Below are 13,045 nucleotides of genomic sequence, written 5' to 3' on the forward strand. Positions count from 1 at the left end.
AAAAAAAAAAAAAGAAAATCACAGAGAAATTACTGATTGAAAAGAACTTAAATTCTCTTCCCCCTAGAAAATTACTAGTTTACATTCAGAGACCTCTCCTTCTCCAAGGAAAGGCCCGTCCTGAGTCACCATGAATTCTCCGTTGAAAATTACTCGCTTTGTACAGGGATATGCATCTTGAAATACACTGTCAAAGATAGCAAGTTCCTGAATTCTCTCTTTTTTTTAAGATTTAATTTTTAAGTAATCTCTACACCCAGTGTGGGGCTCGAACTCACAACCCCAAGACCAAGAGCTGCATGCTCTACTGACTGAGCCAGCCAGATGCCCCAACAACTTCCCGAATTCTCATTAGAAGCCTGTGAGTTGGGCAGTCCAGAGTTACTATTCCATTTCATAGAGGAGTTTCATTAAGCCAGCTGCTATGGTGGCCCTCAAGGACCCTAGCCGGTATTCCTGCCCTTTTATCACCCTTGAGTGCGGGCTGGACCCAGTGACCTGCTCTTCTATCAACAGAATACAGCAAAGGTGAGGGGATGTCCCTTTGTGACCAGGTTAGAAAAGCCTGTGATTTCTGTCTTATGAGCAGATTCTCTATTGTTTCTCAGCTTACATGCTTGGATGAAGCAAGCTGCCACACTGGAGAGGCTCACACAAGGAACTGTAGCCTGCCAATAATCATGTGAGCTTGAAGATGGATCCTTCTCCAAGTTAAGCCTTGAGATGACGATAGCCCAGCCAATTCCCTGACTGCAGCTTATAGGAAACCCTGAAGTACAGAAGCCAGCTAAGCCATGCCTGGATCCCTAACCCACAGGAACTACAAGATAGTAAATGTGCATTGCTTTAAGCTGCTTGGCAGCAATTTGTTACCCAGCAATAGATAACTAACACCAGGGTTAAACAGACTGAATGCAACCTGTCTATGGAAACAGTAAAATATGGCCCCCAATTTTTGGACACTCCTGCCATCCAGAGGGGAGTTCTATGTCCCTCTATGTGCATCTGGGCAGGCTTGTGATTTCTTCCAACCATAGAGTACACTGGAAGTGACGCTATGTGATTTCTCAGGCTGAGTTGGAAAAGGCCATGCAGCATCTATTTTGATGAATGAAACCCTGAGCTGCTGTGTAAGCAGGCCGAATAGCCTGAGGCTGCCACATTGTGAGGAAGCCCAAGCCCCTTGGGGAGGCCTCACGTGGGCACTCCAGACCACAATCACTGTTGACCCTGTTCATCCCAGCCCAGGCGCCAGACACGTAAGTGAAGCTTCCAGCCCCAGCCACTCAAGTCTCCCCAACTTAGTCCCCAAACGCTGTGAAGCAGAGACAAGCCCTTCCAGCGATGCACTTTTGGAGTTCCCAACCATGGAGTTTCTAAGAATAATGAAATGTTCAGGAATGTGGCTTCACACTACTGATTTTTGGGGTGGTTTGTTACACTGCAATAGGCAGCTGGAACACTGCCTATTGTCACACACAGATGTCACACAGCTTCTAAGGACTAGAGTTAAAACTGAGATCCAAGTTTTCCAGCTCTGACTTCAGCATTCTTTCCACCACTCCAGATGTTGCCTTTTTTATCTAGGGTCTTTGTGTTTCTTTTTCACTTATGATGAGAGAATCTATACTGCAGTGCTGGTCAACTTGGGCAGCACACTGGAATCATGAGGGAAGTATTTAAAATACTGATATCTGGGTCCTGTTCCCAAAGATGCTGACTATTTGATCTGGGGTGCAGCCTAAGCAGCAGGAGGCTTACAAAACTTCCCAGGTGGTTCTAATATATAGCCACATTGGAGACTCACTACTCCATACCATATGCTGATCAATGCAAAAAAAAAAAAAAAAAATCAAACTTGGTAATGATCAAATCAATTTTCAATGATCCATCCTGATGGAATGAAGCAGTGGCACAGAGAATCCAAAGAAGATTATTTTAAAAATCATAATTCTATTATAGAAAGATGATGTGGGAGTATGTGTATGTGCATGAATGTGCACATGAAGACCACTGTGTGTGTGTATTTAGGGGGCAGAATTTAGCTTCCCAACAGTATATGCAGACAGTGTGCTAAGCATCAGAACTTAACAATAATACAGGGTGCCTGGGTGGCTCAGTCAGTTGAGCATCTGACTCTGGATTTCAGCTCAGGTCATGATCTCAGGGCCCTGGGTTCAAGCCCTACATCGGGCTCCCTGCTCAGCAGGGAGTCTGCTTGTCTCCCTCTCCCTTTGCCCCTCCCCCTGCTCTCTCTCTCTCTCTCAAATAAATAAATAAATCTTAAAAAAAAAAGAGAGAACTTACAATAATACTAAAACCTGATACATTCTCACTAAAGGAACCTACCCTCCAGTGACAAGAGAAAGCAGAGGAGAGCCTTGGAATCTAAGATGCCCTAGATTTTTAAGTATTACTATCCCAGGACTCATCACACAGGGCAATCTTTGTAGGTGGAGAACCAATGAAGTCACGGTGAAACCTAAGCGCTGAGCACTGGCCAATCTCACTTACCAGCAAAATGACTTGATCCTGGATGCCAGCTTCATAGCTCTCAAAAATCAAAATTGTATGTGTGTCTGATAAAAATGACAAATATTTACAGGTCACAGGTCTTCAGGGTTATTTGCAAATCTTTAGAGTCATAAAAGTTAAAATTCTTGAATATGAGGATTTACTGAATCCTATAAACCATAATTCAACAAAGATATAAACAGTGTATAGTAGCATAGAAGAGATAATTGCTTTTTTGAGATTTTTTTTAAACAAGGTTTAAGAAACTTGATTTGAAGGAGAGATTACGTAGGATGTGTGTTTTAGAGTACTTACATATACACAGAATTACTCTACATACAAGCTACATCCTAAAGAGCTATAAAGTTACAAAGTATCATAATCATCAGACTTGCTAAGAGTCCAGATCTTAATTATTCCCAACACACAAAAAAAGAAATGATAAATATGTGATGTGACAGAGGGGCTATTACTACAGTGACAATCACATTACAATGTATAAATGTACCAATATGTTGTCCCCCTTAAATCTATACGTTTTACGTCAAATATATTTCAATTAAAAATTGTGATTAAAAAAATTTTTAAGCTGTAAAATTGATCTTGTTTGCGATGATGAAAGAAAAATATTGAAATTATATACCCAAATAAGGTAAACTGTCAAACAATGGAGGAAAATTACTTACCAAAATACGAAGCTAATAGTTGAATAAACATGTTTTAAGGAGAGAAAGGTGTTAATATCAGGGCAACTCCATCTGGATTTGATTAAATGACACAAGGGGTATGTGTGTGCTTGTGTATGTGTACAAGCATATGTGTATTTCTATGATTTTATATTTTATGTACCAGAAAGAAATAGGAAGAGGGATCAAAACTGGAGAAAATTATACTGCATTAGCTGAGACATGCCTGAATCAAACTATGGTTCTGGCTGTAAATGTCATGCTGTTCATGGAAACATGCCCTGAGATAAACAGCAGGTTCTCCTTTTAGTGGACACCCCCTGTGTGTGTGTGTGCCAGTGGAATACATTAATTCTATCTTTATCCTCCAATTCTAACTCTGCTGGTCTGTGTGTTACCTCCATTGGTGACCCATTAAGCCAGAATTTGTCATTTGCAACATGCTTTTGCTAGGTATTAGCCTTAAGTTGTGTCCAAGAATCATCCTACTTGGCCAATCTTGAATGTGCACTTCTTCTTTAAGCATATAAGGAAAACACTATGCTTTTTCTCATTTCTCACTGCAGAGGGACTCTCCCAAGTTCACACTGAAGAAATGGTAAATGGTAAGTCTCACTGTATTGCTTGGGCAAATCTTCATAGAAAAGGTCCTTTTTTGAGCTGGTCCGGGAAGAAGCCTGTTGGAAACTGTCAGAAGTTTCTAAAATACACACAGTACAAAGCCTTAAGAATGTTTATGTCATAGTTAGGGAGTTAAAAAACTTGTAAAAGTAAAAATTGGGGAAAACGAAATCGCATTACAAGACAACAAGATATATCCAAGACATGCCTAAATAGTTGGCAAGTGCTTGGTATAGATAACTCAGGCTATGAGATTAGAAAAGGAGGATGCCTCCATGAGATGGGGTGGGCTTCAGCAGAATGTTGAATTCTGTGAACATCACATACACAAAAAGAAGGAGCAGCAGTAGAAGTAAAGAAGAAACAACACGGAAGAGGGCAATGATCAGGAGCTCTCTTGCAGAGCGAGAGGAATCTTCAAAAATGTGTTGGTCCTTTGATATCATCACCTTGGAGGAGATGCACATAATTTAGTAATTTGTAAATTGGTGATCCATAAACAACTACCCCAATGTTGACTGTAATCTTCTGTTTTCAGTGGCTGCCACTCATTTCTATTCATTAGTTCCTCTTCTGTGAGCTTGTTGTACATCTGTAATTCCACAAGACAGAGGGGCTTTTGGGGTACCTGGGTGGCTCAGTCAGGCAAGCATCAGACTCTTGGTTTTGGCTCAGGTCATGATCCCAGGATCATGAGATCGAGCCCTACATCAGGCTCCCCACTCAGCAGGGAGTCTACTTGAGATTCTCTCTCTCCTTCTCCTTTTGCCCCTCCCCCTGCTTGCTCTCACTCTTTCTAAAATAAATAAATAAAATTTAAAAAATAAAATAAAATAAAGACAGGGGGACTCTTTGGTGAACGGGCAGATAGTGGAAAGACGGAGGGAACCAGTTGGATATTCCCACTAATGAGTCATTGTTTTGCTGTTAAGCAGAGAAAAGATGTTAGGATCTGTTGATGGCTTTAAGCTTTCTATCTATGCTAAGTTCATTTTCTATTTTCTAAGTAGTTTCTTTGACAGCTCTGTAGCAATCAAATTAGGGGAGACATCACTGTGATAATCAAAAGCTTTTTGGTTCTTATTGCTTGGTATTGCAGCTCCTCCCATAGCAATATACAATGCAGAAGGTGGAGGTGTTCTGGAATCTGAAATTATCCTGCTCTCAGTGATAGACAAAAACAAGCTGTGTAATATTTGTATAAATCAAAAATCACTTGTGAATAAGCAAAGCCTAAATACACATATACGTAAACCACAAATAATTAAATACGTGGAAAATTTGGAAAAGGTGTTGGGGAACAGGATAAAGCAAGTATTTGATTTTATTCTAAGTTTACAGGAACCTTAATTTCTAAGAGTTTTTTCTCCCTTGCAGGTCCTGTTGACATGTTCTCAGAGTTTGAAAAAGAAATGTATAGGTGAGTAGAGTCCACAGGCATTTGCTTAGGGCTGTTTCAGATAACCTGCACTGTGTCCTCCCAAGATCTTCTGTGATCATAAGTGATCATCATTTTGATGACTGTTGATGAATAAAAGGAAGTTGTAGAACAATTAGTATATAAGACCATAAAAAATAAAGATGAGAAAGAAAGCTGTGTGTATGAATGGATGGATGGATCTGTCTATCCATCTTCCTTTTTTTTTTTTAAAGATTTTATTTATTTGAGAGAGAGAACACGAGTAGGGGGAGGGGCAGAGGGATAAGCAGACTCCCCGCTGAGCGGGCAGCCCAATGCAGGACTCCATGCGGGGCTCGATCCCAGGACTCTGAGATCATGACATGAGCAGAAGTCAGACGCTTAACCGACTGAGCCACCCAGCCGCCCCTATCTATGCATCTTTCTATCTGTCATTTATCTATCTATCCATGCATAGAACTAATCTGGAAGAATACACACTTAATTGTAAATAGTGGTTAATTCAGGAGAGAGAACTTGCTAGGGGTGGAGCAGTGGTGATGAAGAAAGATGACACACATTACATATTTTTGTACTGTTTGAATTGCCTGCAATTAATTACTTTTGAATTTTAAATACGCCACACAAAGAAAAGAGAGTAAGTAAATAAATCACCAGCTGGGATCTAAAATACAAAAGCAAGTTGCTTAAAATGATAGCATAATGTTTTTTTTTTTGCAATGATAAATTAACTGCTTTGATCTCACCATGATGTGTTTATAAAAGCTTATGAGAAAAAATAACAAATGTGCTCAGTTGTAACAATGTCTTCAATGCAGAATATCTTATTGCCTGGAAATAACTTGGAAAGAAAAGAAGATAAACTACCAAGATGGTGCTACAGAACAGAAAGACCTGGGACCAAGCTGTAACATCACTGTAAACATAGCATCCGGGGTGATAGAAACCAAACAGAACAAGAGCAAAAAGACCCCTATGTGTTTGAGAGGATACTGATTGCATAATTTTTAAACGTAAATTTAACCTAGTAGACATTTGTGATGATTATCCAGTGCTATGGACTGAATTGGCCCCCCTGTAAATCCCCGTGTTGAAGCCCTAACCTCCAGTGCGCTGGCATTTGGAGATGGGCATTTGAGGAGGTAATTAAGGTTCAATGAGGTCATGAGGGCAGGGCGGTAATCCAATAGGACTGGTGTCCTTCTAAGAAGAGAAAGAGACACCAGGAGGGTATTTGTACAGAGACAAGGCCATCTGCAAGCCAGGAGGAAAGGTCTCAGAAGCCAACCCTGCTGGCAACTCCATCTGGGACGTCCAGCCTCCAGAACACAGAGAAAACACATTTCAGCTGTTTAAGCTACCTAGTCTGTGATACTCTGTTACGTAGTGGAAGCCAATACACTCACTATATCACTTTCAGATGAGGGGAGGGGTTACAGAAATGAACAAGGCAGGGGCTCTGCCCTCTAGGACTGAGGCACAGTAGTGCATGAATAAGAACACGACTCTGGAGCTATACTGTGCCGTGTGACCTTGAGCAAGTTACTTAACCTCTCTGAAGGACAATATTAGTATGCAGGGATGTTATAAGGCTCATGAGGATTAATTATAAAGAACCTAGAACAATGTCTGGCACACAATAAACACAATTTAAGTACTTGTTAAATAGATGAGAGTGTTGTCCACTGGAAAAGAGGATATGAGATTAAAAATATGATGAATAAGGGGAGTCTGGGTGGCTCAGTTGGTTGAGCATCTGACTCTTGGTTTCAGCTCAGGTCATGGTCTCGGGGCCCTGGGATCAAGCTCCGCATGGGGCTCCATGCTCAGCATGGAGTCTGTTTGTCCCTCTCCCTCTGCTCCTCCACCCTCCCTTTTCTCTCTCTCTTGAATGAATAAATAAAATCTGGGAGACGAATCATGAGAGACTATGGCCTCTGAGAAACAAACTGAGGGTTCTAGAGGGGAGGGGGTGGGAGGATGGGTTAGCCTGGTGATGGGTATTAAAGAGGGCACGTTCTTCATGGAGCACTGGGTGTTATACGCAAATAATGAATCATGGAACACTACTTCAAAAACTAATGATGTAATGTATGGTGATTAACATAATAAAAAAATAAAAAAAATCCTTAAAAATATATGAATAACTTTAAAAAATAATGACTTGCTTATAATTTTCATTTAATACTCCAGAGAAATTTATGTATTCCTTAAAAATATTATGGGAGTACCTCTCTTAATGTAAATCCAAACTATAATGCTAAAGAGAAAATTAATAATGTTTAAATATTTGTTTATTAATTGTGACAAATATATTATACTCCTGTATGATATTACTAATAAGAGAAATTTGGTGTGGGGTATATGCGAACTCTCTGTGCATTGTAATAATTCTGTAAATCTAAAACTATTCTAAAATAAAAATTTGTTTTTAAAAAGGAAGATAAATCAAGGGATAATTATTTGCTGAAATATGGACCATTAAATGATAAATTTAGGAGCTGAGCCATAGTAACCTTTGACTCACCCCTGTCTATTTTACAGATGAGGGTTGATTTAAATCAACCTTTACACATACCTTATTTTCAAGGTCAAATTCATATAGGAAACAAAAGGGGGCAGAAAAAGAAGAGCACTAACCTAGTTGATAGGAGGCACCACATTGAATTTTAGTTCTGCCTGGAACCAGAGTGTGACCTTGACACATCAGTGACAGTTCTGGGCCTTCCATTCTCCATTGGCCACTTTGGGCTCTAACAGTCTTGATTGTCAACTTTACATGCATCTACTTCACAAAGTAAGGCAGCTCCAGGGAGCAGACTCTAACCTGATACTCTCTCCAAGCCTTTAGAAAAAGAACTGCATGCAGTTTATGCGCCCATTTTTCAGTGTGTGTGAGTGGACTGTGAATCAACTAGACAATTATTTTTTAAAAAAGACTCAACATTCAGGGTTAGGTTTTCAGGGCGTATACTATCCAACTAATCATTCAGATTTGGACAGGAGTAACTGTGGACCAACCCTGACACTAAAATATTTACAGAAAACTTGCAAGGGAAAGATGACATTCTAAATAAGTGCATGCTCTGACACGTTGTTAACAGATAAAATCTGATGCAGAGAAAGAGGGGCCTGGAATGTTTCTACAATGGTAACTGAACAAGAAAGATTAGGAGCTAAGGCAAAAAGTTTTCAAGCCAAAAAGAAGAACACTTTTAAAGGCTTTCAAGTAATGGAGCCCAACGCCAACTAATGTTGCAGAAATGCCATCACCAGTAATCCACGGACTGTCACTGAGAGCCACCTGTTGAGGAAGAATAATGATGGCTATTCAGTCAACAAATTCAGGGAGAAATTCAATTGCCCCAAAGCGCTTTTCAATTCCACTACTGGTTGTCATGAACAAATTGTCATTCATATTATAATGTTTACTGTAAAAGTCGTATTTTCCTTTTGTGAGATACTATCAAAACACATATTCAGTAGTAACATATATGAAAAGTCAATGCTATGATTTCTTTTCCACACAAGTAAGTCATATTCTCATGTTAGCAAATTATTATTATTTTATTTATTTTTTTATCTTTTTAAGGAGAGAGTGCAAGCAGAGGGGGGCACCTGGGGAGGCAGAGGGAGAGAGAGAATCTTTTTTTTTTCCATTTTTTTTATTATTATGTTATGTTAATCACCATATATTACATCATTAGTTTTTGATGTAGTGTTCCATGATTCATTATTTGCGTATAACACCCAGTGCTCCATGCAGAACGTACCCTCTTTAATACCCATCACCAGGCTAACCCATCCTCCCATCCCCCTCCCCTCTAGAACCCTCAGTTTGTTTTTCAGAGTCCATCTTCGAGAGCGAGAATCTTAAGCAGGCTCCACCCCCAGCACAGAGCCTGAGGCGGGGCAAGATCTCAGGATGCTGAGATCATGACCTCAGCCAAAATCAAGAGTCTGTCACTTAACCAACTGAGTCACCCAGGCACCCCTGTTAGCAAATTATTAAATGCATAAAAGGCCCGGATCCTTCATGTCCTGCATATAATCATTTGATTTAATGTGATGGCATATCGATGTGCAATGAAGCTTATTTTTCTTTTAACCATTTTTAACATCATTGATTGAGAGAAAAGTTCAGGAAAATGAACAGCCTCTACACTGGCTCTGAGCTTGATGTTATTTACAAGATCTGTGTTGGAAATAGTGAAAACTAAGGGCCCTGATTGCTCTCTTAATACCATCAAGTAGCCATTTCAGGAGTCAATCCCTTGGGGTACATAGATGTGGGCACAGTATTTATATTCTGGAAGACAATGATGCATTCTAGGCAGAGGAGAAGGGATTCTCTTCTGCATACTTTCTACCTGGAAATGCACTTCATCAAGTAGAAGAAGGCTGGATGTTGCTAGTGTTTTTTTTTAATAGAAGAAAACTCTACTGATATGAGGACTGAAGCATGACAAGTTATGCGAGAATCTGTCCTTCCAGAGCTCTCATAAGGTAGACACTGCTGTCAACAACCAATAACATGGCTGAAGCTGCAAATACTTAGCACATTTGATCAATATGTATAAGCAATCAGCTGAATAACATTTATTTATTTACTTACTTATTGTTTATTATTTCCTCAACTGGACCAATTTCTAATGACTTTATTCTAGTTCAGGACTACCACAATGCACAACTTCAGGGGGCACTATTCACATTTTATTTAATTGTAACTTATTGTAGGTAACATGCATGATGCCCTCTGAATTGTACAGCATTGTGTCCCTGCTACAATTCATAAAAATGCACAATGGAAAATGTTTATCAATAAAACTGAAGTTATTGACATCTTTTGCTTTTAGTAAATTAGACTTTCAAAAGCCGTACCATTTTTGAAAGAGAGATCCTCTCTTGGATGTTTTCCTTCAGTTTGGTTCCTTTTCCTTCCCAGCATTCCTTTCTCTGGGACAAAGGCTGTTCCCCCACTCTGAGCGATGTTAGTGATGCTGTCAATCACCAGCCGTTACAGTAGTGGGTATGGCATCCAGGCCTGACCAGTCATGGCCCGGCATTACCTGGTTGATAGTGATTGGCCCAGGGGTAAGCACGTGATACTAGCAGGGCCAATCAGAGTTCTTCCATAAGATTTGCTATGTGGATGTAGAGCTGTGAGGATGTAAGCCTGGGAACATGCACCGCCCTTTTTCCCCATGGGAGGGAAATCCCAAAATGTAAAATTAGAGAGATCAAAGCCATGGAGTATTGATGGGTATTAAAGAAGAGTGTGTAGTGCAGAAAAATATTTCTCAGAACATCTACTTGAGTCTCTTGATTTACCTCTGATCTCCCAGTTATGTGTGCAAATAACTTAACCATTTATTCCTCAATGTACACTGAATTGAGCTTGTCACTCACATTCAAAGGAGCCTACTTACCAGAACCATGACTGCAAGTTTTTTATTCCTCTCAGGATACCTCTCCAAGTTGAGTCAATTTAAAGCCACATAGTTCTACATCCTCTCTCAGAAAAAGAAAAAGAAAAGTTTTAAACAACAGATCTCTTGGTGCTATTAACGCACTTGACCCATGATATTCAGGCAATGTTTCCAGGCAACACTCGAGATTAGTAAAAATATATAGCAAATAAATAAGCAGAATTTTAAAAATATCTTCTTCATTATGAAACCTTTCAGAGCACAGTTACTGAGGATGACATGAGGGACCCTGCTTTCACTATCACCAAGTGTTACCAAATCTTCCCACCTGGCCACATTAAGCATGCGGAATTCATCACACCTTTTTACTAGGGTATAAATTCTTTCTCACATCAAGTGCATGACTAGAGAAAAAGTTAAGATGTGAACCTTAGTTCTAATACTAGTTCAGTCAATAACTTATTGGATGAACATGGACAAACTATGAAACTTCCTGAGCTTCAGTTTCCTAATTGTCAAAATTGAGACATTAAAAAGATCTTTGTGTTTAGATTTGCTATTTCTTGCATTTGACTGTTTTCTTATCCATCATGTATTTTGATGCCTCACAGTATGCCTGGCACAGAATAGACACTGAACAAATAATTGTTAGGAGAACCAGATGAACTAATGAACATATATTCACCTCATGGGTTGTCATAAAGAATATATAAGATAACCCAAATATATATATACACATATAATAACCCATTATAATACGTAGCACATCATAGTTGCTTATAAATACTAGTTTTCTTCTTCCCTTCCTTCATCTTCCTGGTGTTGAGACACAAACCATTTAGTGTGTCTGATGCTTTGCTCACCATTTGTCACACTAAACCCTCTTTATTCAAAACCTTCCAGAATTCTCCATAAGACACCTTTGATGATAAATCCACTAGCTTCAAATCAGCTTCACTGTGTGTGCCATAGCAATGCTCCTGAAAACCTTGCTCTACTTGGAATGTCCCAATGTGTTTCTTCATATTTGATTGTCCTCTCTCCTGATAAGTCTCACTTCCTACAGTGTCTAATACAGTATTTTCATGAAATGGGATAATAGCGATTTTCTGTCTCCAACAAAATTGATCAGTTTGGAGCGAATTGGAGTCCTCCCTTCCTTATGTTACTTTACCTAAGCTAACTTAAAACATAGGCCCCTTTATTTTGGATTGGCTTTCTTCTGCCCGTGGAGAGCTAATTCTGAACTCCCTGTTTCACTTGGGGATAAGCCACTTTTTAAACGAGAATAATAATTGCTTAGAATACCATCCAACTTCACAGTTTGGAATGGCTTTTCACATAGATTATTTCACTTAGTCTTCACAACATATTTGTTTAGCATGGTTTTTGGAGTCCAACTGAATTAGTTTGGAATCTTAACTATCAATAGCTGTGTGATTTCAGCTTACTTACTTAACCTCTCTGACTCTCAGTTTCTTCACTTGTAAACTCAAAGAAAACAGAATTATGCTTCTTAGAATGATTGTGGGAGTCTAATGATATATAGAGATCATGTGCCATGGTCAAAATTTAATCAATGGGATGGAAGCCATCTAATAAATGGTAGTTACAATTATTGTCTTATAAACAAGAAAACCAAGGCATAGAGGGCAAAGGAAGCAGTCAGAAGGCTCTGTGTAAAGAGGAATTTTGATCCTAAATGCCATGTTCCAATCTATTTCTCTCCCCTTCCAGCAAAGAAGCCTGCAAAAAGCTTCTTCACACTTTCTTTAATTTGATTGTTATAACAACCCTAAGAGGTTTATGCAGAAAATTACCCTTTAGCTCTGTGGGGAAGTGCGTTTTAATGGATGAGTTTTAACGGCTGTTCCAGCTAAATTGGAAAGGTTGGCCAGCATCACAACCCCAACAAGTAGAGAAGTAGAGCAGAAACGCAAAAGCCTAACGCAGATGTGAACCAAGACGATCTGGCCTAGAGAAGATGAGGCTAATGGCCCTAACTCAGGACAGGGGCATTTACCAGTGACTCAAACTGAAATCGAAACACACCCTCACCTGATACTCAAAAGCAGTTTCCTTATTTTTTCTTATTTTAGTGAATTGTCCAAAAGGGCAAAAAGAGGCCCCAGAAAGAAGCAAAGAAAAATTTTTTCTTACTTCCTCAATCTTCTTTGTGCTCAGGAGGTCAAGTTGCTATTATTATTTTAGAAAGGGTAATATTTAATACAATAGGTAGCATTCACTGAGTGCCTAATTTGTGCTAAACACTGTGAAAGGTATTTTAGCTCTACTTCTTTCAACCATCTTACAGTGTAGTTAGGATTATTCCTTTATTAAAGAAGAGAAAGGGGCGCCTGGGTGGCTCAGGCAGT

General features: G+C 39.4%; 1 long non-coding RNA gene across 4 annotated transcripts in view; it reads right to left on the reverse strand.

The window, feature by feature from the left end:
• Positions 1-2,379: 2,379 nt before the first annotated feature.
• LOC145716993 (uncharacterized) overlaps positions 2,380-13,045 on the reverse strand; it is a 53,027-nt gene continuing 42,361 nt past the window's right edge. For all 4 annotated transcript variants that reach the window (XR_014139951.1, XR_014139950.1, XR_014139952.1 and 1 more), the window contains 2 exons: positions 10,671-10,752; positions 2,380-8,545 (listed from right to left, as the gene is read on the reverse strand). This is a non-coding gene — a long non-coding RNA (uncharacterized LOC145716993). The remainder of the gene's footprint in view (positions 8,546-10,670; positions 10,753-13,045) is intronic.

Source organism: Leptonychotes weddellii, chromosome 14, assembly GCF_054177405.1.
Source record: "Leptonychotes weddellii isolate Sample4059 chromosome 14, ASM5417740v2, whole genome shotgun sequence".
Taxonomy (NCBI): domain Eukaryota; kingdom Metazoa; phylum Chordata; class Mammalia; order Carnivora; family Phocidae; genus Leptonychotes; species Leptonychotes weddellii.